The sequence below is a fragment of the Xenopus laevis genome, chromosome 9_10L, assembly GCF_017654675.1.
Source record: "Xenopus laevis strain J_2021 chromosome 9_10L, Xenopus_laevis_v10.1, whole genome shotgun sequence".
Classification (NCBI taxonomy): Eukaryota; Metazoa; Chordata; class Amphibia; order Anura; family Pipidae; genus Xenopus; species Xenopus laevis.
The window spans coordinates 15,226,936-15,249,145 of NC_054387.1; the positions used below are offsets into that span (position 1 = coordinate 15,226,936).

Below are 22,210 nucleotides of genomic sequence, written 5' to 3' on the forward strand. Positions count from 1 at the left end.
TCTTTCTAACTTGATATGGACTGGTATAACCAGTGCTGAAATCTGATGCCATCTATTGGTTGGATATGGTATAAATCATCACTGCTAAGTTGCCTAGTAGCTAAGGTTAAAAAAACCAAAAAAAAAACAATTTCTTTGCAACCTTTCACCATAAAGCTGTTGCTCTGCCAGGACCCCAAATACAGAGCAGTTCAAAAAAGCCACCAGCCCTGCTGCCTATGGCAAGTATACCCACAGTCACCAAGGCTGAGCTAACTGCAGTAATGGATAGCATCTAGCAGCAATGACTATTGCACCCGCCTCGCCTGTTAAAGGCTAGTTCTCCTGGATGAATATTTATTAAAGGCACATTAGGACACTTTATGCATGCACGCAGGGAGGGATGTGTCGCCATCGCGCAGCTAAATCAACCACAGAATTGAGCAAGTGTCACTTTCTCCGGGGGAATTAGAAAAAAACCCTCGCATATAAAGTTTCCCGGCATTTATACAAACAGGAGAAACGGAGCCTTTATTGCCGACAGCTTCATTTCTCAGCAGTTTCAATGTCGGCCTATGCATGATTTAATTAGCATTTATTCAAAACCGGCATATAGGTACTTTTCTCATAATTAAGTACAGGTTCTCCATCCTGAATCCTGCAAGTTACCTTTGGTATAGCAAGAAATTCTTTCCCACCTTCCCCACCCCTAGCCCCCCAGATCTATACCAGCAGCCCCCTATTATTATATTGCCAGGTCTTGGCGGGATTAATGTGAAGGTGGATAGTTTAGATCACCTAAGTGGCAGAGCTCTCCGTGGTGCTGAAATGTTGAGCTGGCAGTTTCCTTTGGATCGGTGACCAGAATACGCCCCCAACTCACATTCTAGACTGGAGCTCAGAGAATTGCAACAATAGAGGGTTCTAATTATAAATCGGGCTGTTTTAAACAGGGGTAAAGAGGGATATAGGAGCACAAAAAAATTAACTCTTTGCTTTCATATTGGCCAACAGATCTTTCCTGAGGACACAAAAGAATCTTCAGGTTTCAGCTTAAGTAACTGAAAGTGCTTTTCCCACTGAGAAAGGGTAAATTGTGCTACTCTCTCCCAGAACTAGTTTTTGTAATACATATAATAAACCATTTCCAGGGAGAGTTGCGTTCATTTTCAGCAAATGCGAAAATCTAAGGCTGCTGCTATCAATATTTACAGCACAAGGCCAATGGGGGTCTGACTTAGTTGCTTTCACTCCCCTAATTATTTTGAGGCATTTCCCCATGCCCCTTAAAAGGGGACTCTGCCTAAAATTAATTATAATAATAATAAAACAGTTTGCAACTTCCCAATATACATTTGACACATTTTCACAAGTTTTAAAGTTATTTATATAAGTAATTGTTATCAAAAGCAGAATCTGTCGGGCTGCTTATATTATATGCCCTGCTGGTTCTCACTTATAAACCAATACTGGTATGGGACCTGTTATCCAGAATGCTTGGGACCTGGGGTTTCTGCATAATGGATCTTAATGTAATTTGGATTTTCATATCTTAAGTCTACTAGAAAATCATATAAACATGAAGTAAACCAAATAGGCTGGTTTTGCTTTAAGTAAGGATTGACTATATCTTGGTTTGGATCAAGTAAAAGCTACTGTTTTATTATTACAGAGAAAAAGGAATTCATTTTTAAAAATGTGGTGTTATTTGGATAAAATTGAGTCTATGAGAGATTGCCTTTCCATAATTCGAATCTTTCTGAATAAACTGGTTTCCGGATAAAGGATCCCATACCTGTATAACAGACGCCAGCTACTTAACAAATCTGTTAGATAACAGAAAGGGATGAGAAGACACTGCTTTCCACAGGTAATGCATTTACACATAACTTGAAAAACATTAACATAGGAAAGTTGGTTATGCAGAAAAAAAAGGGTTTTGGTTGAATTCCCCTTTAATTCTTAATAACACCCTTTGCCTCCCAACGCTTGCCTTCTTACGCTTTTATTCTTCAAAGAAAACTGTCTGAAACCAATAGGAAAATAAACGTAACTCAAATACCACCTCTCCTGGAAAGACATTCTTCTAACTACCCGTTTCTAGTTTAATCCTCCTATTAATTCTGAGCCTCGGCACAATAATTTTGTTCCTGCGCAAAGCAAATTCAGTGTAATTGCTGTTGGTCGTGATCCCGGCTCACTGCCCTCTCACATATAGTAATGACCAACCAGAGCGTCCTGTTCTCTGTTAATGGGGTGAGGTGTTGGTCAAGCAGGGGCCGCACATTGTGATCAGAGGGTGTAATTACTGAGCAAACTCACGTTTTCATGGGTTCCTGGCATGCAGACGAGTCTTTCAGTTTAGGACTGTCTGATTTCACCCAAGGGCTGCGCAAAGACACATTCAATCTGATACAGACAATATGTTAGGTATTATTAAAGGGAAATATTAAAGGGAAAGTATATCCTCTATGCGTTCTATACATTGTATTCCCAGAAACTCCCTGCGCATTTCCTGCTGCCTGCTAGAGGGACTTTATTAGCACTATTCAAGGAAAATAGTTGAATCAAAACAGCTCCAGGCAGTAATTTTAAACTGCAATTTGTTTACTTAGCAGTGTAGGAAACTACATGTTTCGGGCTGTGTGATATCACTTTATCAAATGATATCACACTTGATAAAGGGCTCTGCCGAAACATGTAGTGTGCCTACACTGCTAAATAAACAAATTGCAGTTTAAAATGACTGCCTGGAGGCTGGAGCTGTTTAGATTCAACTATTTTCCTTGGATTATGCACATGAGGTGTAACACAGACACCTACTGAATCCTACAGCTATAAAGTGAAGAATTTGGAAACTGAATCATACCTGTTATATTTATTAGCACTATGCAGTGTAAAGTGAATATTCCTTCTCTTTATATTTGTATTTATACATATGGGAAGAGGTGCCATATTGTTTCCCTTAGACAGTACAGTATGGGGGTATAGCTTATTGTGTGCCCAGAACATTCCTTCTCTGTATATTTGTATTTATACATATGGGAAGGAGGTGCCATATTGTTTCCCTTAGACAATACAGTATGGGGGTATAGCTTATTGTGTGCCCTGAACTTTCTCCATGTAATCTCACGTACACAAATATTTTTACTACATGTGCTAAACAGCAGCAGTCGGAAGTTGCAGTGATATTCAGATCTGATTTTATATAAAAGCTAATGTTTACACCAAGGTCAGGATGTAAATCTGCCCTTGAGAAGCATCTGCAGTTAAACAAACACCTCACGGCCTCGTGCATATTTTATGAAAATATTATTTTAACTGAAATCATCTTTTTTTAATGCTTTGTGATGGAGAGATGATGGGATTACACTGTATCAATTATCTTTAGCACAAATAAGAACCCCCCACCGGGGAATGGAATATAATCAGGACTGATCATTGGTGATTACATCTTTAAGACATCAAGGATGGATGTGTGCCAAAATTTCAAGGCAAACAAGCCTCTCCCTACCCATTTCCATAAGGATACTTTTTGGGAGGGGGCAGGAGGGCCTGTGCAGGGGTAGACTGGATGTAAATAAGTATTATGGGGTTTAATTCCGTAATATAATAGTGACAAATAGAAAGAGTAGGGCAAGATGGAAAGAGTAGGACAAGATGGAAAGAGTAGGGCAAGATGGAGACAGTAGAGCAAGATGGAAAGAGTAGGGCAAGATGGAGACAGTAGGACAAGATGGAAAGAGTAGGGCAAGATGGAGACAGTAGGGCAAGATGGAGATAGTAGGGCAGGACAGAAAGAGTAGGGCAAGATGGAGATAGTAGGGCAGGACGGAAAGCAAAGGACAAGACGGAAAGAGTATGGCAGGACAGAAAGAAAAGGACAAGACGGAAGGAGTATGGCAGGACGGAAAGAAAAGGACAAGATAGAAAGAGTAGGGCAAGATGGAGATAGTAGGGCAGGACAGAATGAGTAGGACAAGACAGACAGTAGGACAAGACGGAAAGAGTAGGGCAAGATGGAGACAGTAGAGCAAGATGGAAAGAGTAGGGCAAGATGGAGATAGTAGGGCAGGATGGAAAGAAAAGGACAAGACGGAAAGAGTAGGGCAAGATGGAAAGAGTAGGGCAAGATGGAGATAGTAGGGCAGGACAGAATGAGTAGGACAAGATGAAGACAGTAGTACAAGATGGAAAGAGTAGGGCAAGATGGAGACAGTAGGGCAAGATGAAGATAGTAGGGCAGGACAGAATGAGTAGGACAAGATGGAGACAGTAGTACAAGATGGAAAGAGTAGGGCAAGATGGAGATAGTAGGGCAGGACGGAAAGCAAAGGACAAGACGGAAAGAGTATGGCAAGATGGAAAGAGTAGGGCAAGACGGAGACAGGTAGGGCAAGATGGAGATAGTTGGGCAGGACGGAAAGGGTAGGGGCGAGACGGCGACAGTAGAACAAGACAGAGACAGTAGGACAAGACAGACAGTAGGGCAGGTGAAAGCAGAACATGTGTTAACAGTGACACTTCACCAACACCGGTTGTCCCAGCACCACTAACAGCCCTGTTCATAAGTGTAAACAGACTGATACACATTGTGAGTGGAAGGATTAGGAATAAAAAAAAAATGACTATTCAAGATATTTGCTGTTAAACTCATTAGCAGTCTTTTGGGCTTAAACCCTTAACCTCTTCATTTTTAATTACTCAAAAAAAAAAAGATTTTATAATAACCAGGCAGTGAAATGATGGGCGAGGAAATATCAAAAACACGTCTGAAATAAAAACGTGGAATTCTTAGGGGACATAAATATGTTTTGGTTGAATAATTCTAAAAGACGTAAAGGCAGGAATAGACATTTCTGGAATCTTGAGGAAGAGAGTGAATTTATATCATGTTAAAAATTACTCAGCAAATATAGAAAGAGTTCTGTGTGCATAAGCCATCTGCTCTTACTGTACCATCTAGAGGCAAACAGTAAGGTAGTAAATGAACCCTGGGCACAAAACCTTTCAGGGACTATTATCCCACTGTTACTATAGGCACCATCTCTCCCTACTATACCTGCTATCCCACAGTCACACTCCCTTCCCAGAGACTATTATCCACTGTTACTATAGGCACCATCTCTCCCTACTATACCTGCTATCCACAGTCACACTCCCTTCCCAGAGACTATTATCCCACTGTTACTATAGGCACCATCTCTCCCTACTATACCTGCTATCCCACAGTCACACTCCCCTCCCAGAGACTATTATCCACTGTTACTATAGGCACCATCTCTCCCTACTATACCTGCTATCCACAGTCACACTCCCTTCCCAGAGACTATTATCCCACTGTTACTATAGGCACCATCTCTCCCTACTATACCTGCTATCCTTGCTATGCAGTCACTATCTTGCAATTATATCTGCTACAGGTGCTGCCATCTTGCTAGCACACATTGCGAATAATATATCAGTCAGGTTTTGCTAGCCTTCCTACTTAAACCCACTGCTCTGTTTGGCTCCACAAAAGAATGGGCCCAGGGTGTAAGAAGGTAGAACAGGCGATGTATGTTAATGTGAGTTTAAATGAACGTGTGTATATGGCTGTTGAAACTGTTTGAAATGTAAGTGTGGGGTTCATATATGTATGGGTATATTAGCAATATGGGGGGTGTTAGGTGAAATTCGCTAAGCGATTGGTAATGGAAGTTCAAGAGTAGTATACACCCCCACCACTAGAGGGAGATGGTGAGCCAAGAGATATAAAAAGGGACCACACCCAGGTTTCCATGTCTTAAGGCCCCCATACACAGGGCCAATAAAAGCTGCCGACAGACCCGAGTAAGCAGCTTATTAGCCTGTGTATGGAGCCATCAGAAGGGCTTCCCAGATCGATATCTGGTAGAAAGTCGGCAGATGTCGAACGGACAGTCTTAAAAATCCTGTTGCATCTGTACGTTGTTGCGGTCCCATGATCAACGTGATCATTGTGATCCGATTGTTGGGCCCTAGGGCCCATGATCAGATCAGCCCAACAATCGGATCAGCCCGATATCGTGAACCTCAATGTGGGCATATCAAGGAGAGACCCGTTGTTTGGTGACATTGCTAAACGAGCGGATCTCCCTGTGTATGGCAGCCGTTAGTTGGTAGGGATCGGCACAGAACAGCAGACCAGGAAAAAAAACTAAATAGGAAACAGAAGCAGACTGAGAGCAGGTGAGAAGTAGTTAAGCAGGCACTAGGTGTCTGATCTAGGTTATTTAGTATCGGCTGCCAAGGAGGGTAAAGGGGTTAGTGCTTCAGTGGATTTTCCACAGTGCAGAGACTCCAGAAACAGGGTTTAGGCCAGTAATAGGGTTTGATGGTCTTTGGGCCAGTGTTCTGCCAGTAGGAAAAGCCTGGTCAGAATAGTAAAGGGACACCAGTGGGAAGTGCCGGATTACTGAGACAGGTGGGGAACAGGGATTCCCAGTGACTGAAGACAAGTATGAGTATCCAAACTTACCAGTCCAAATTTGAGTCCTCTGGATAAATGGTTAAAGGGAAAAAGCCTGTGTGCATATTTACAATTTGGAACGCCCACTTCTGTGTCATATGAATAAGTGTGGCTGTGGTGAAAAATTGCATGTAATAAAGTTCCTGGTTTCTGCCCAATTGGAGCTCGTGTCCTATGTGGAGGCTTGTGCGTTCAGCAACCAGGTACCTGCCTTACAAGGGTACCCCACTAAAGACATATCTCTTTTAGAAAGACGCCACATGACCCAACATTTATAGAGGAAACTAATTATACTCCTGACTGTCTCTGGTTCTTCAGAGAAGCAGAGATGATCTATTCAACCCAAGTGAGAAAATGCTATAAAATTTTGATGACATTTTACTTTTGGATGTAGAATTAAAATTCACTCAAAAGGTCAGGAAATGAGCAAGGAATGAAATGCAGAAATAAAGTGTCTGGGAATGGGGGGGAGATAAGACCCCTAGATCCTTGTAGGTGGTTCAGAGCAGCAATTATCTGCTTTTCACAAGGGCCTTGAGAGGAGACGTTACACAATGTTCTGAGCGACAGTGGAGCGATTTAACCCTCCCACAACTCTTTATAAGCAGCTCTAAACTACATTTAGAAGCAGAATGACTAAAAATCAATAAATAATGGGGGTGCAGTGATATTGAATCGCCATCTCTGTAGGAGGGAAACTTCCCCCCCTTTTTTTTTTTATTTCATATTGATATGATTAATGACAAGAGATCCCAAATCTAAATTTCACTATGTAAAAACAAAAACCATTAACGGCAAATTGCCTCGGCAACGAGGGAATCATTTCCAAATGGACTCATTAAGGACATTTACATAAAATAACACTTCATGAAAGTTTAAAGCACATTATTAAAAAAAAAAAAATTAAAAAAACTTTTGATTTGTGGATAATTTTTAGTATCACGTGTTAACCCATTGAAGCAGGTCTTAGAGGGTTCTTTAGAAGCTTTATTACATAAACCCCTTTTTGGGGGCAAAGAAAAGGCAGAAATATAGCTGCACTTGACTGTAATTTCCCAAATTGTATTTATACATATTCCCTGGATTATACTCAGAATCAGAGGTTAAGAGAAGCTTTTCAGTACCATGGACAGCAATTCTCTATAGAAGAGAATCCACCAATCTGCCCACCAGGGTCTAATAACCCATAGCAACCAACCAGTTTATTGCTTTCAAATGCTGCCTGCTCTGATTGGACTGTGATTATACTAATGCTCTAATTGCATACAGTTTGGTCAAGTCTTGTGAATGTTCTGAATACACGTTGGTCTTGTTTAAAGAATGTGAATGCTCTAATTGGCCACAGGTTGGTCTAATACTCAGATTGGACACCCATTGGTCTAGCACTGAAAGTCGTGAATGTTCTAGGATGATCCATGGCCGTGTTTACATGCATTCAAAATGCAAATTAAGCAACACAACAAAGGAAGAAGGGAGACGTGCAAGCTATATTGCTTTCTCAGCTTGTAAACATGTTTTCTCAAGATCAAGAAGCTTCACATACACATTTACTGGGTAAACAGCCATAGCTAAGGGGCAGATTTATCAAGGGTCGAAGTGAATTCGAGGGAATTTTCAAAGTAAAAAAAATTCGAAGTCATTTTTTGGATACTTCGACCATCGAATAGGGTACTACGACTTCGAATTTACTTAGAAAAAAACGTTCGAATATTGGACCATTCGAATCTAAATACTGTCTCTTTAAAAAAAACTTTGACTTCAATACTTCGCCAAATTAAACCTGCCGAAGGGCTACGTTAGCCTACGGGGACCTTCTAGAACCATTTTCTAATTCTTCAAACATCGAAGTAAAATCGTTCGATCATTCGCTAAAATTGTTCGGTTCGAACGATTTAATCGTACGATTGAACGATTTTACTTCGATCGTTCAATGGCAAAATTCGGTGAAAAATACTTAGACTTCGAAGTTGAAGTATTTCAATTCGATGGTCGAATTTTGAAGTATTTTTTACATTGAAATTCGACCCTTGATAAATCTTCCCCGAAGAGTTTTTTTAGCAGCTCCCCACTTTAGTGAACAAAACATTTATATAATATATATATACTAGACATTAAGCCCGTTAAATTAATGGACTCTACTTTGCTAGCGTAAATTCGCCAGAGACGGTCCGTGGGGCACATGCGCAGTAGCGCAATCCCACGGACACAGGGACTGGACGCAGAGACACTTCAACTTTATTATATAGGATATGTGTGTGTCAATATATATTATAGGTATGGGATCCGTTATCCGGAAACTCGTTATCCAGAAAGCACCGAATTATGGAATAGCCGTCTCCCATACAGGGTCGGACTGGAGTAATGGGGGCCCACCGGGACTGCCACGGGGAAACATGACTGGGCAAGTGGGGGGCCCAAGAGGGCCTGATTTCAGCAGGTTTTTTTCCCAGTGTCCCAGTCCAACACTGCTCCCATAGACCCAACTTTATCCAAATAATCAAATTGTTTAAAAAATTATTTCCTTTTTCTCTCTAATAATGAAACAGTAGCTAATTAATCCTTATTGGAAAGAAAACCAGCCTATTGGGTCTATTTAATGTTTACATAATTTTCTAGTAGACTTAAGGTATGAAGATCCAAATTACGGAAAGATCTGTTATCCAGGAAACCCCAGGTCCCGAGTTTCCCAGTGACAGACAGACACACGCACGCGTATGTATGGGATCTGTTATGCGGAATCCCATTATCTAGAAAGCTCCATATTACAAGAAGCCCGTTTCCTATAGACTTCATTTATCCAAATAACTCATTATTAAAAAAAAAATTATCTGTAATAATAAAACAGTAGCTTGTACTTGATCCCAACTAAGATATAATTAATCCTTAGTGTAGGCAAAACCAACCTATTTGGTTTATTTAATGTTTCAATGATTTTTTTTTTAGTTGGTTTGAAGATCCAAATTACAGAAAGATAGAAAGATAGTTATCCGGAAAACACCAGGTCCCAAGCATTCTGGATAACAGATCTCATACCTGTATATATAACCTGTGCCCTGTTCCCAACTGGACTAATGCAACAAATCCTGTTAGTACTGTTCTTCTGCATTATTTGTTTCTTATTTCGGGCACTCAAGTAGAGGAACTGTTTATGGTATGCTAGCAATATATATATATAGTGGATAATGTACCCCCTACTGTAATTTATAAAGATATTATGTCACCGAGGAGTTATGTGACCATATAAATGCACAAGGCCGAGTGCTTTTAAACAGGTCACATAATGCCGAGGTGACTTCTAATATCTTTATACATTTCAGTAGGGGGTACATTATGCATTATAATCTACATTTTGTGTGAAATGTCGGGAGGGTGTTCAGCATCCAATTCTGGTAGCCAGCGTCCCAATTGAGTGTGCCGTCGTCCAATTTGGGCGCACCAGCGTTCAATTTGACCGCCACAGTGTCAAATTCGGACGCGCGGCGTCAAATTTGGCGGCCGGGGACCCGTTATAAACGGCGCGTTCTGACGTCAGTTTGTTGAACCGGCACTCACCTTCAATCAATCAAGTCCCTGGTGCTTCTTCAGGAGAGAGCATAAAGATATAGTTAAGAGCACTCACGGGTGTTGTGAAAAAAGGCTTTTATTGGAGTATTACAATCTACCCCACATCAGCGCGTTTCGGTTCTCTCTGAACCCGTCCTGACGAACCGAAACGCGTTGATGTGGAGTAGATTGTAATACTCCAATAAAAGCCTTTTTTTCACAACACCCGTGAGTGCTCTTAACTATATCTTTATATATATATAATATATATATATATATATATATATTATATATATATATAATGTATATATATATATATTCTGGTCATCAGAGCCGGGCGGCGCCCTAGGCAAGATATATATATATATAGATATAAAGAAAAGACCAAAATCTGGTGCACACATAACAATTGTTACTGCCTAGGTGCTGGTTATAATCAATCATAGATAAAGCAACAAAAAACCGCACTCACAGGACTTTTGAAGGTGCAAAATCCAAAAATTTTTTTATTTCAACGTTTCGGCTATTCACTTAAGCCTGATGACGGCTTAAGTGAATAGCCGAAACGTTGAAATAAAAAATTTTTTGGATTTTGCACCTTCAAAAGTCCTGTGAATGCGGTTTTTTGTTGCTTTATATATATAGATATATATAGATATAGATATAGATATATAGATATATAGATATATATATATATATTCCACCAAGACTGTACTATACTGTATGTGTATATATATATATATATATATATATATATAATCTGTATATGGAGAGAGAGAGGAAATGAGAGATTGCTTTATTTTTATACTTCATCATTATATCCTCCTTCCTGTATATAGCTGAGTATCCCTTAAGGCACAAAAAGCTCTTATTAATGTGCACAACTTGTTAATATACTGTTTATAAGCGTTACACTGCCATGAACCCCAAGGGACTGTGGGGGCTACAGCTGTTACTGGTTACATGCGGCCCATCTGACTCACTCCACCACAATGTTGTTGCTTATATGCGCAAAGTTTGCTGGAACCAAGCTGGGTTAACTTTAGTTGAGTGAATATTTTATTTTTATTGGCCTCGCCTAAGATTGCCGCAAGCCATTGCTAATTGCTGAGCCTCTACTTTCCCCGTTCTGCACTCACACAGCTCAGAGCTAAACACTCCACTGAAACATAACATACGGATAATTGGAAGACAATGCTCAGACCCTTCTTGAAGCCCTCAGCAATTATTTGGCATAAATGAGCATTTTGTGGATGAATGGAAGGAAAAAAAATAGAGGTTAAGGAAGAAAATCTGTAGGGGACAGAGAGAGTTCCACATAAAGGTACAAAGAAACCAGAGGTTCAGCTCCATAGACCAGAATCTCCTGCATTACAGAGAGTAACCAGTGATATTTCTGGCTATTCCAGATAATGATCTCGGCAGCCCCTTGCTCAATGCATTCCATGGTGTATAACAAGTAGGGATGCACCAAATCCATTATTTTAGGATCCTGAATCCTTTGTGAAATATGGACAGAATACCAAACCGAATCTGAACCCTAATTTGCATTTGTAAATTAGGGAAACAATGGGAAAAGAAAACTGTGCTTACAGAATTCATTTAAACATTTTTTGACTTCCTTGTTTGTGTCATGAAAAGACATATGATTTTTTGGATTAGATTCAGCCAGGCACTTGGATTCAGCCAAATCCGTAACCGAATCCTGGATTTGTTAAATCCCTAATATGAAGTGGTACATACAGCGGTAGCCTGGGTATCCCAATATTATGGGGGTTATTTACTAATCCGCACATATTTCTGATTCTGTTTTTTTTGGCAAAAAATCGAATTTTTCATGGAAAAAAAAACTTGAATTTTTCTAAATTTATTATACCCTGATGCTGCAAAAGAACTGAATCCGAAAATCTGCCATCTCAGACCTGTCGAGGTCCTGTATGTCAATTGGAGAGGCATCTATCTCAATTTGAAGTTATAGCTCAACGTTTTCGGACAAAAAAAATGAATTTTTGGGAGAAAAGGCTGAAAAAATCGTATGATTCGGAGTTTCACTCAAGTTTTTTACCAATCCAATTAAATCAAGTTAATTCATTAATCAATAAGGCAAAATCGGCATGGGAGTTTGGTTGAGCTTTTTTTATTGAGAAATGAGATTTTAACCCCCTATCTCGGATTATCCTAGATAATTCACTCAACAGTCTCTTGCTAACGTTCTCTCCTTGGAGTAATCAGAGCAAGATGTCCAGTTGTAGTGTATAGAGGTTATACAGTTGTAGCCAGACATCCCAAAATGCCGCGGAAATTGCCGAAGAGACCCGAATATTCCCGAAGCGATAGTGATCGTGCCCGTGAGCTCCGCACCGCTGACTCTGCATCAAGGGGTAATTAAAGTTCAACTATCGCAAATATTAAAATATAATATAAGCTTCAGCATACTGAAATAAGAAACTTTCTAAATAATCAAGTTTTTATCCAGTATTCCTCTCAGCATCGTTTTTCCTCATTCTGTCCTCATGCAACCGTTGGGTGTCCGATGAATGATCCAATATCAGAATATTTAATTGATTGTATTTAGAAAGTTTCTTACTTCAGTATGAGGAAGCGTATATTACATTTTCATGATAGTTCCCCTTTAAAGACTTAGGGGCAACAAATGCTCTGTACACATTATTGTCCGCTATTTGATACACATCTTTCTATTCAGGCCTCTCCCATTCATATTCCAGTCTCTTATTCAAATTGGCGCATGGTTGCTAGGGTCACTTCGCCGGCGTAAAAAAAATTGGACGTCAGCGTCCGGATTTTGGATGCTGGCACATTTTCAGAGTTCCCTGTATAACTCAGCCTGCAGCCTTGTGTCTTTATATGGTCACAGAACAACCTCTCAGTGACTTCTAATATCCTTATCATTTACAGTAGGGGGTACATTATCCCTTATAATACATGAGTGATACTCAAGAGTTCCCTGTATAACTCAGCCTGCAGCCTTGTGCCTTTATATGGTCACAGAACCCCTCAGTGACTTCTAATATGCTTATCATTTACAGTAGGGGGTACATTATCCCTTATAATACATGAGTGATACTCAGGGCAGTAGGGGCAATTAGTAACAATGCCAATATACTGTAGGCGCACAGCAGCTGTTGGGGTGCTGATGGCAGTTTCAGTGGCACAATGCAAGTGGAGCAGGAGGATTGCTATAATGATACACAGAATAATACAAACAGGAACATAACTGTAAAAGCCCAGTGGGAAATCCTTTATTATTAGCACACGGTAGCAATTTGAAACTGCTGTTGTGTGATTATAAGTCAGGATATATATATATATATATACGGATTTATTTCTGCTGCAGATCACATTGTGTATACGAGCGCAGTATTTAACATATCTGGGGAAAGAGAAAGCATTAATATTCTCCGCTAATGCGGGCGACGCAGTGTATAATTCTGTTGGTATTCGCATAAAAAAATACATTTATAAACAGAGCTTTATGGGAAAAGATACTGAAAAGACAATGAACGCGGCGCAGACGTTTGTGATGTACATATACGACGGAGGAATGCTCGGCGGGAAGGAATATGTTTAACGGATAATGACAGCCGAACGGAAGGAACAGTGACAGCTTCCATGACAGGTACAATGCAAATCTGTAAGGCTGAGCGCGAGCAAAAATCCCCCGACTCTTAATTGGATAGATTTTCTTTGTAATTACTCATTTAAAGGGGAACAATGCTTAATGAAAGAAAATGTCAAGCAGCTTCCCAATATCCATTCATTCCTAATTTCCACTTATTTGGAACAATCATCTTGTATGGCATAGATTTAATAGACGCTGGTCCGCATACATTACTACATTGGCCTAATGCATGCTAATAGATAGAGAAAATTGTTATAGAGCAGCAGGTTGGTGGAGGTGAGGGGTAAGATTGCTCCCATTCCTTAACTGAACAGTTGGCAGGGCTCGGCTCACAAGCAGGAAGCACGGCAGAAGGAATGAGACACAGGCAGTAAATTCCAAGTACAGGCGAAGTTTTTGTTAGAAACATATATACAGTAGTTAGGTCCATAAATATTTGGACAGAGACTAGTGATGGCCGAATTTGGGCCGTTTCGCCGAAAAAAAAATTCACGCGAAATTCTTGTTTCTTGTCGTCCGTTTTTTTGGACGCCGGCGCACATCCACCGGCGTCCAATTTTTTCTGACGCCGGCGAATTTCTGCGGAGGTTTTGCAAATGTATTCACCGGCGGCAAATCGCGGGAATTCGCTGCGAATTTGCGCCTGTCGAATAAATTCGCCCATCACTAAAAGACTACTTTTTTTTTCTAATTTTGGTTCTGTACATTACCACAATGAATTTTAAATGAAACAACTCGGATGCAGTTGACCTGCAGACTTTCAGCTTTAATTCAGTGGGTTAAACAAAAAATAAAATGTTCATGTCTAATACTTGGTTGAAAACTCTTTGCTGGCAATGACAGCCTGAAATATTGAACTCATGGACATCACCAGATTCTGGGTTTCCTCCTTTTTAATGTTCTGCCAGGCCTTTACTGCAGCGGCTTTCAGTTGATGTTTGTTTGTGGGCCTTTCTGTTTGAAGTTTATTCTTCAACAAGTGAAATGCAGCTCAATTGGGTTCAGATCAGGTGACTGACTTGGACTTCAAGAATACTTCTTTGCTTTAATAAACTCCTGGGTTGCTTTGGCTGTATGTTTTGGGTCATTGTCCATCTGTATTATGAAACACCTCCCAATCAATTTGACTGCATTTAGCTGGATTTGAGCAGACAGCGTCTCTGAACACCTCAGAATTCATTCTTGTGCTTCTGTCCTGTGCCACATGATGGATAAACACTAGTGTCCCAGTACCACTGGCAGCCATGCACGCCCAAGCCATCACACTGCCTCCCAAATGTTTTATACATCATGTGCTATGCTTTGGATCATCAGCTGTTCCACACCTTCTCCATACATTTTTCTTGTCATCATTCTGGTAGAGGTTGATCTTGGTTTCATCTGTCCAAACAATGTTTTTCCAGAGCTTTTTTATATGTTTTTAGCAAAGTCCAATTTACCAAAATTCATTGTGGTAATGTACAGAACCAAAATTAGAAAAAAGTTCTCAGTCCAAAGATTTATGGGCCTAACTGTATATAGTGTGATGCATACTGGATACTCTATTCTGTATTGCACTGTTACTTTATTTGCCTTCTGTTCAGTTTCCCTGTAGTCGGAAGATCTCTACTATACATCTTACAGTCTGGCACTTATACCTCTAGCTGGTTGCTAGGATAAGTGAGACCCCAGAAACCAAATAACATCCAGTCAGGGATGGGAGAATTTTTTGCTCCTTGTTTCTCGTGGAAATGACGGATACATTTTTTTGACGCCCATAGACTTTAATGGGCGTCCGCAACACTCCGCCGGCGGCAATTTTTTTTGCAAAACAAAACGGGTCAAATTCTCCCCCAAGCCTACATGCAGAGAACCGGGAGGTGCAATTGCAGGGGACTTGCAGGAGTCCTGTCAGCGCAAGTTGTGGCCAGGTAGGGTTGCCACATGTTCGCTTTTCACCCAAACATTTCAGGTTTTTCTTAGGGCTGTTTGGGTTTTAGCCTTGTGAAACCTGAACAATAATTTGGCCAATAACCATGTCTGATGTCAAAACCTCACCCATGTGAGGCGCACACATGTGCCCCCAAATGTCATAACTACTCTCTTAAGTGACTGTCCTGCCCCGAATGCCATTATTCCGCCCCTGATGCCATTATTCTGCCCCTAATGCCATTATTCCGCCCAAGGACGGATTCATGCATAAGCTAGCCTAGGCTATAGCCTAGGGGCCCATAGTAGTCAGGGGTCCATGGGTTTGGTTGCAAAAAAAAAAAGTGGTGCATACCGCGCCAAAAAATAGTGCTACCCTAGAAGGGCGCCCTGTGGAAAGTGTAGCCTAGGGGCCTCACATGTCCTTAAACTGCCACTGATTCCACCCCTGATGCCATTATCCCACCCCTAATTCCATTATTCCACCCCTAATGCCATTATTCCACCCCTGATGCCATTATTCCGCCCCTGATGCCATTATTCCACCCCTAATGCCATTATTCCACCCCTAATGCCATTATCCCACCCCTAATGCCATTATCCCACCCCTAATGCCATTATTCCGCCCCTGATGCCATTATTCCACCCCAGATGCATTATTCTGCCCCTAATGCCATTATTCTGCCCGAGGCTTTTATCCCGCCCCTAATGCCATTATTCTGCCCCTAAGGAGCAACCCTAGGCCCAGGCAAGCTAACAATCCGATTTGTGGACAACAAAAGGGGCTGAGCTGGGACCTCGTCTGGTCGCAAAGTCTGCTGTATGTTATGTTCGCCACTGTTTACCACCCAAGTGCTAAAAGCCTAGGGCCCTTGGGGAGGAGTATATGGCCCCATTATTTTTAATGTTTGCAGCTACATTAAACAGGTTTTCTCTTACAAGTTGCTGGTTATCTACTCCCATGCTTGGGTAGTCAGGGGTTGCTGGGAGTTGCAGCAGTTGTTTTTTTTTTATAGGGGGGGGGGTATATGTACTTCACGCAGGCAGCAGACAACTCTCATCATGGGAGAAATGTAAATCATTGCAGAGAAACCAAGTTACTGAATCCTTTCCAAGTTTTTCCAATAATCGCCTGTCCCTGGCAGACGCAGATACTTGGGGGGGGGAATCAGATCTGTCTGTACCTGTAATTAGATTTACTGAACGCTGTCAAGTCTGCGCATTCCCCCCTCGCACATTGGGGGGAATTTTGGCGGCAGCGTCCCACAGCCTGTTGTGTAATTACAAACAGTTGTTTTGCCCCGATGGTTAATTGGTACACCGCTAAATCAATGCCGGCCGCCACTCTAATTCCAAGGAAAAATAATTAATTGCAAGGGGAAGATGTTTGAAAAGCGAAACGATGACATTCGTACGGAGAAATGCTCACAAAGGATTTCTGTGCAATGGGGGGTGCCACGTTTGATCAGACGAGGATATAATTAAAAAAATACACTGTACTTCTAATTAACCAATTGGTGTCTGAACTGCAGCTCCCAGGGTAGGGATACACCTCATGTTCCTGATGCAGGCTGTGCTGATATCTTGTTAGCCACACAGAATGAAATTATTTTCCCTTTATGTATAAAGAATACAAATCAGCAGCTTTTCAGCATCATTAAAGGGGTGGTACATGTTTAAATTAACATTTATGATGCAGACAGTGATATTCTGAAGCAGTTTGCAGCAAATCTTAATTTTCTATTTGTTATGGGGTTTGAATGATTTAGCAGCAGCTGTCTGGTTGTTAGGGTCCAATTTACCCTAGCAACCAGGCCTTGGTTTGAATAAGAGACTTTGTATAGGGGAGGCCTGGTTAGAAATACAAGTATTAAAAAGTAACAACAACAAAATTGCAACCACGCAGAAAAATAGTTTCATGGTTGTCTGTGAACGCCAAAATCTGAAAAGGGGCAGAAGAAAACAGCAAATAATGCAAAAGCTATAAAAATAAAAAATTAAGTGCTAATGAAAATTCCCTAAGAACAGGACCGTCTACAAAATACTAAATGGTACATGTGAACCACCCCTTTAAAGTTTCAGTTAACTTTTAATATGTTATAGAATGGCTTATTCTAAGCAACTTTTCAATTGGTCTTCATTTTTTTCTTCTTGTATTAGTTTTTGAATTAGTTGCAGCTTTCGTCTGACACTTTCCTGATTTCAAATGGGGGTCACTGACCCCATCTAAAATACAAATGCTCTGTAAAGCTACAAATGTATTGTTCTCGGTACTTTTTATTACTCTTGTTTCTATTCAGGCCTCTCCTGTTCATATTCCAGTCTCTTACTGATATCAATGCATGGTTGCTAGGGTCATGTGTACACAATTGCTGAATTGCAAACTGGAGAGCTGCTGAATAAAAATCTAAATAACGCAAAACCCACAAATTATTGTCTTCGAATATCCCTCTTTAAATGAACTTTTAGTATGATGTAAAGGTGATCAACCCCTTTAATGAAAGAGGTGCAAAGTGAAAGTTTTTTGGAAGCAAATCGTAATTTTTTTTAAAAAAAATCCAGAATGCAAATGCAGGCCTACATATCTGCACATACGAGTCGTTCCTTCTGAGTATCTATTATTTTACAGTGCGTTAAAATCATGGGAGACGTAAAACATTCCGGGACTGTGGTCCTCATAAAGGGGCGCCATGAAGGAGGTACGGGGGAGGGTCTGAAGAACAACAAAATCATTATTCGAGGGGCTGGGTGGTGTGTGTGGGGTATTTGGATTGATCATGAGCTCAGAGAGCTCTCACTTTAATCACCTCCAAAAATAAATAAAATTATATTTTCCATAAGTCATGATACAAGCAATATAACAGCATATTAGCCAATGAACCAGACTGTGTATCTGTATCAATATCATATACAAGATGCAATACAGTGATGGACAAATTTGTCCCTTTCGCCCACAAATTTGCGAATTTCCAGCAAAATTCAGGAAATGGCGAAAAATTTGCGAAACGTGAATTTTGACACCCACATCAATTTGCAGCAATTTTGACGCCCGCATTACAGTTAATGGGGACCCAAATAATGTTGACGCATGTCCAATTATTTTTTTTTTTTACGCTGGCATATTTTATGCTGGCGGATTTTTGCCACAGTTTTGCGAATTTATTCGCCAGTGGCGAAAAGTGAAAATTCTCTGCGAAATTGGCGCCTGGCGAGTTTATTCGACTCATCACCAGTAATTTATAATGGATCAATAGCTTCTGTGCCCATATGCTGTATATTGATATTTAGAATGTAGAGCACTTGGCTGGGCTACAGACAGTGTAACAGCTCTCCGCTCTTGGTGGCATTTGGATTATCTACTTTTACCCTGGGATACAGAACCTTATCTGACATAAACTCAAACAGCCCCTCACTTTACGCTTCAGCTTTCTTTAAAAACTCCGCATCAGCTGGTTTCCATGATTGGACCAGCCTCGCCATCCCTGCAAAAGCAAAGAGGCATTTAATTCCCTATATTAAGGACAAGTGTCCCTATTGCTTCCCATATATAAAATAAAAATGCTTATAAACGCTCAGGCCACCCTACTTCCACTGCATGAGCCCTTTAAGAGGCAGAATCCTCCCATATTCCCAGGCACAGTCGGCCAGAGCTACAGTTACAATGTATTATCATTATTCGGCTGATTACAGTGGATCTGAGCAGCGCTGGTGTCCCCCGCTCCATTACTAAGCGTCTTTTTGGGTATCCTGATGCCCCATGTAGATCTGTCATATTTATATTTCCTTGTACAGGCTGATTTGTAAGGGATTAGTCTCCCGTCAATATAAACACCAGCGATAAGGCACCCGGCACACAATACACCGTGTCTCGTACTCCAGAGAGGAATGACAATTCCCAGCATCCTGATCAGATGGAAAGAGCTTAGAAATAGAATAAAAAAAAGATACCTAAATAAAACTCAGTCCCATCCCATGCCACAAATCATATAAATTCTGCTAAATTCTATCTTTAATCAGGCAAGAAAAAAAAAAGGAATCCAAGACTGGAGGAAAGGAGATTTCATCATCATTACAGCAAGAGTTTCTTTACTGTGAGAGCAGTCAGGTTATTGGATTCAGGGACTGAGTGATTGATTGGCAGGGAGAAAATGAGATTTCACCATCAGCATAGGAAGGATTTTTCTTTTTCTTTTTTTTTACTGCCAGGTTATGGGATTCCCTATCAAGAATGAGGGATTCATTGGTCAGCACAGGAAGTTTTTTTTATGTTACTGTATGGGCAGTCAGTAAGAAAATGTAGGGGAGTTTCATTAACCTAACAATTAGCGTTCTATGGGGCCCTGCTATCTGTAGGGCCCAGGTCCTCATACTTAAGCAACCCCCGCCCCATCTCCCAAAAGAAAGATCTACAGAACCTGCAATGTTCGTTACAATAACAGTTATGATCCAGTGGTTTTTAGCAAGTGCCTGTATCTGGGGCTAAGTGATATGGCAGCCCCGTGACCTCGTTCTTTCTGCAGCTCCAATACCAGACTGACAGTGACATATTTCTTTCTTTCAGCTTCTGGGCACATGGTGTCCGGTTGAGTGTGGAAGATATTATGTCCCTTTCTCCCCCAAAACAGGATTCTATTATTAAATATCAGAGTAGACTGAATGAAAAGAATGGAGAGTTACAGTACTTGCAGAAAGGTCCAGCCTGTGGTCCCCAGCCCAGTTATTGTTTAACTACAAATCACTAATAGTGATGGGCGAATTTATTCGCCAGGCACGAATTTGCGCAATTTGCCACCTGAGAATAAATTCGCAAAACACCCACGAAAATTTGCTGGCGGATGCCGGCGTCAAAAACGAGACACTGGTGCCGTTTTGCAAATTTCCCGCTGTTTTGCGAATTTCGCTGGAAATTCGCAAATTTTTCGGCGAATCTAATAATATAATAATAAATAATTATAATTAATAACAAAACTCGTTATTAATTAACACAAGTGGTGACACTTCAGTATATGGGATTTATCCGTGATGGGGCTTTCTGAGCCAAGAACGTCCTCCATCTCCCCCCCCCCCCATGTGAAAGGCCAAGTGCTAATGTCTATTTATTACTGACCACTAATTAGTTATTCTAATTAATAATCAACCTATTACCTTGTTATATGGTGAGTCACTATTCACCATAAACCTGCACACATGTGAGCTTGTGTCCCTAATGAAGCCTAATTGCAAAGAACAATCTGAAAGGGCTAATTCTGAGAATAATTACTCAAGATTCATTAGTAAGATTTATATAGATATTCACTATCACAGTGTAACCCCCATATCATATATGCACATAATGTAACTGTATAATATATAGGCACAGATATACCCCCATCTTTCCTCCAACCACTGCCAGTGTAATCCCCATATCATATATGCACATAATGTAACTGTATAATATATAGGCACAGATATACCCCCATCTTTCCCCCAACCACTGTCACAGTGTAACCCCCATATCATATATGCACATAATGTAACTGTATAATATATAGGCACAGATATACCCCCATCTTTCCTCCAACCACTGTCACAGTGTAACCCCCATATCATATATGCACATAATGTAACTGTATAATATATAGGCACAGATATACCCCCATCTTTCCCCCAACCACTGTCACAGTGTAACCCCCATATCATATATGCACATAATGTAACTGTATAATATATAGGCACAGATATACCCCCATCTTTCCTCCAACCACTGTCACAGTGTAACCCCCATATCATATATGCACATAATGTAACTGTATAATATATAGGCACAGATATACCCCCATCTTTCCTCCAACCACTGCCAGTGTAATCCCCATATCATATATGCACATAATGTAACTGTATAATATATAGGCACAGATATACCCCCATCTTTCCTCCAACCACTGTCACAGTGTAACCCCCATATCATATATGCACATAATGTAACTGTATAATATATAGGCACAGATATACCCCCATCTTTCCTCCAACCACTGCCAGTGTAATCCCCATATCATATATGCACATAATGTAACTGTATAATATATAGGCACAGATATACCCCCATCTTTCCTCCAACCACTGTCACAGTGTAACCCCCATATCATATATGCACATAATGTAACTGTATAATATATAGGCACAGATATACCCCCATCTTTCCTCCAACCACTGCCAGTGTAATCCCCATATCATATATGCACATAATGTAACTGTATAATATATAGGCACAGATATACCCCCATCTTTCCTCCAACCACTGTCACAGTGTAACCCCCATATCATATATGCACATAATGTAACTGTATAATATATAGGCACAGATATACCCCCATCTTTCCTCCAACCACTGCCAGTGTAATCCCCATATCATATATGCACATAATGTAACTGTATAATATATAGGCACAGATATACCCCCATCTTTCCTCCAACCACTGTCACAGTGTAACCCCCATATCATATATGCACATAATGTAACTGTATAATATATAGGCACAGATATACCCCCATCTTTCCTAAAACCACTGTCACAGTGTAACCCCCATATCATATATGCACATAATGTAACTGTATAATATATAGACACAGATATACCCCCATCTTTCCCCCAACCACTGTCACAGTGTAAC

General features: G+C 40.6%; 1 protein-coding gene across 1 annotated transcript in view; it reads right to left on the reverse strand.

Moving 5' to 3' along the window:
- LOC108700932 (cadherin-4-like) overlaps positions 1-22,210 on the reverse strand; it is a 335,569-nt gene that overhangs the window by 75,705 nt on the left and 237,654 nt on the right. The window lies entirely within an intron of this gene.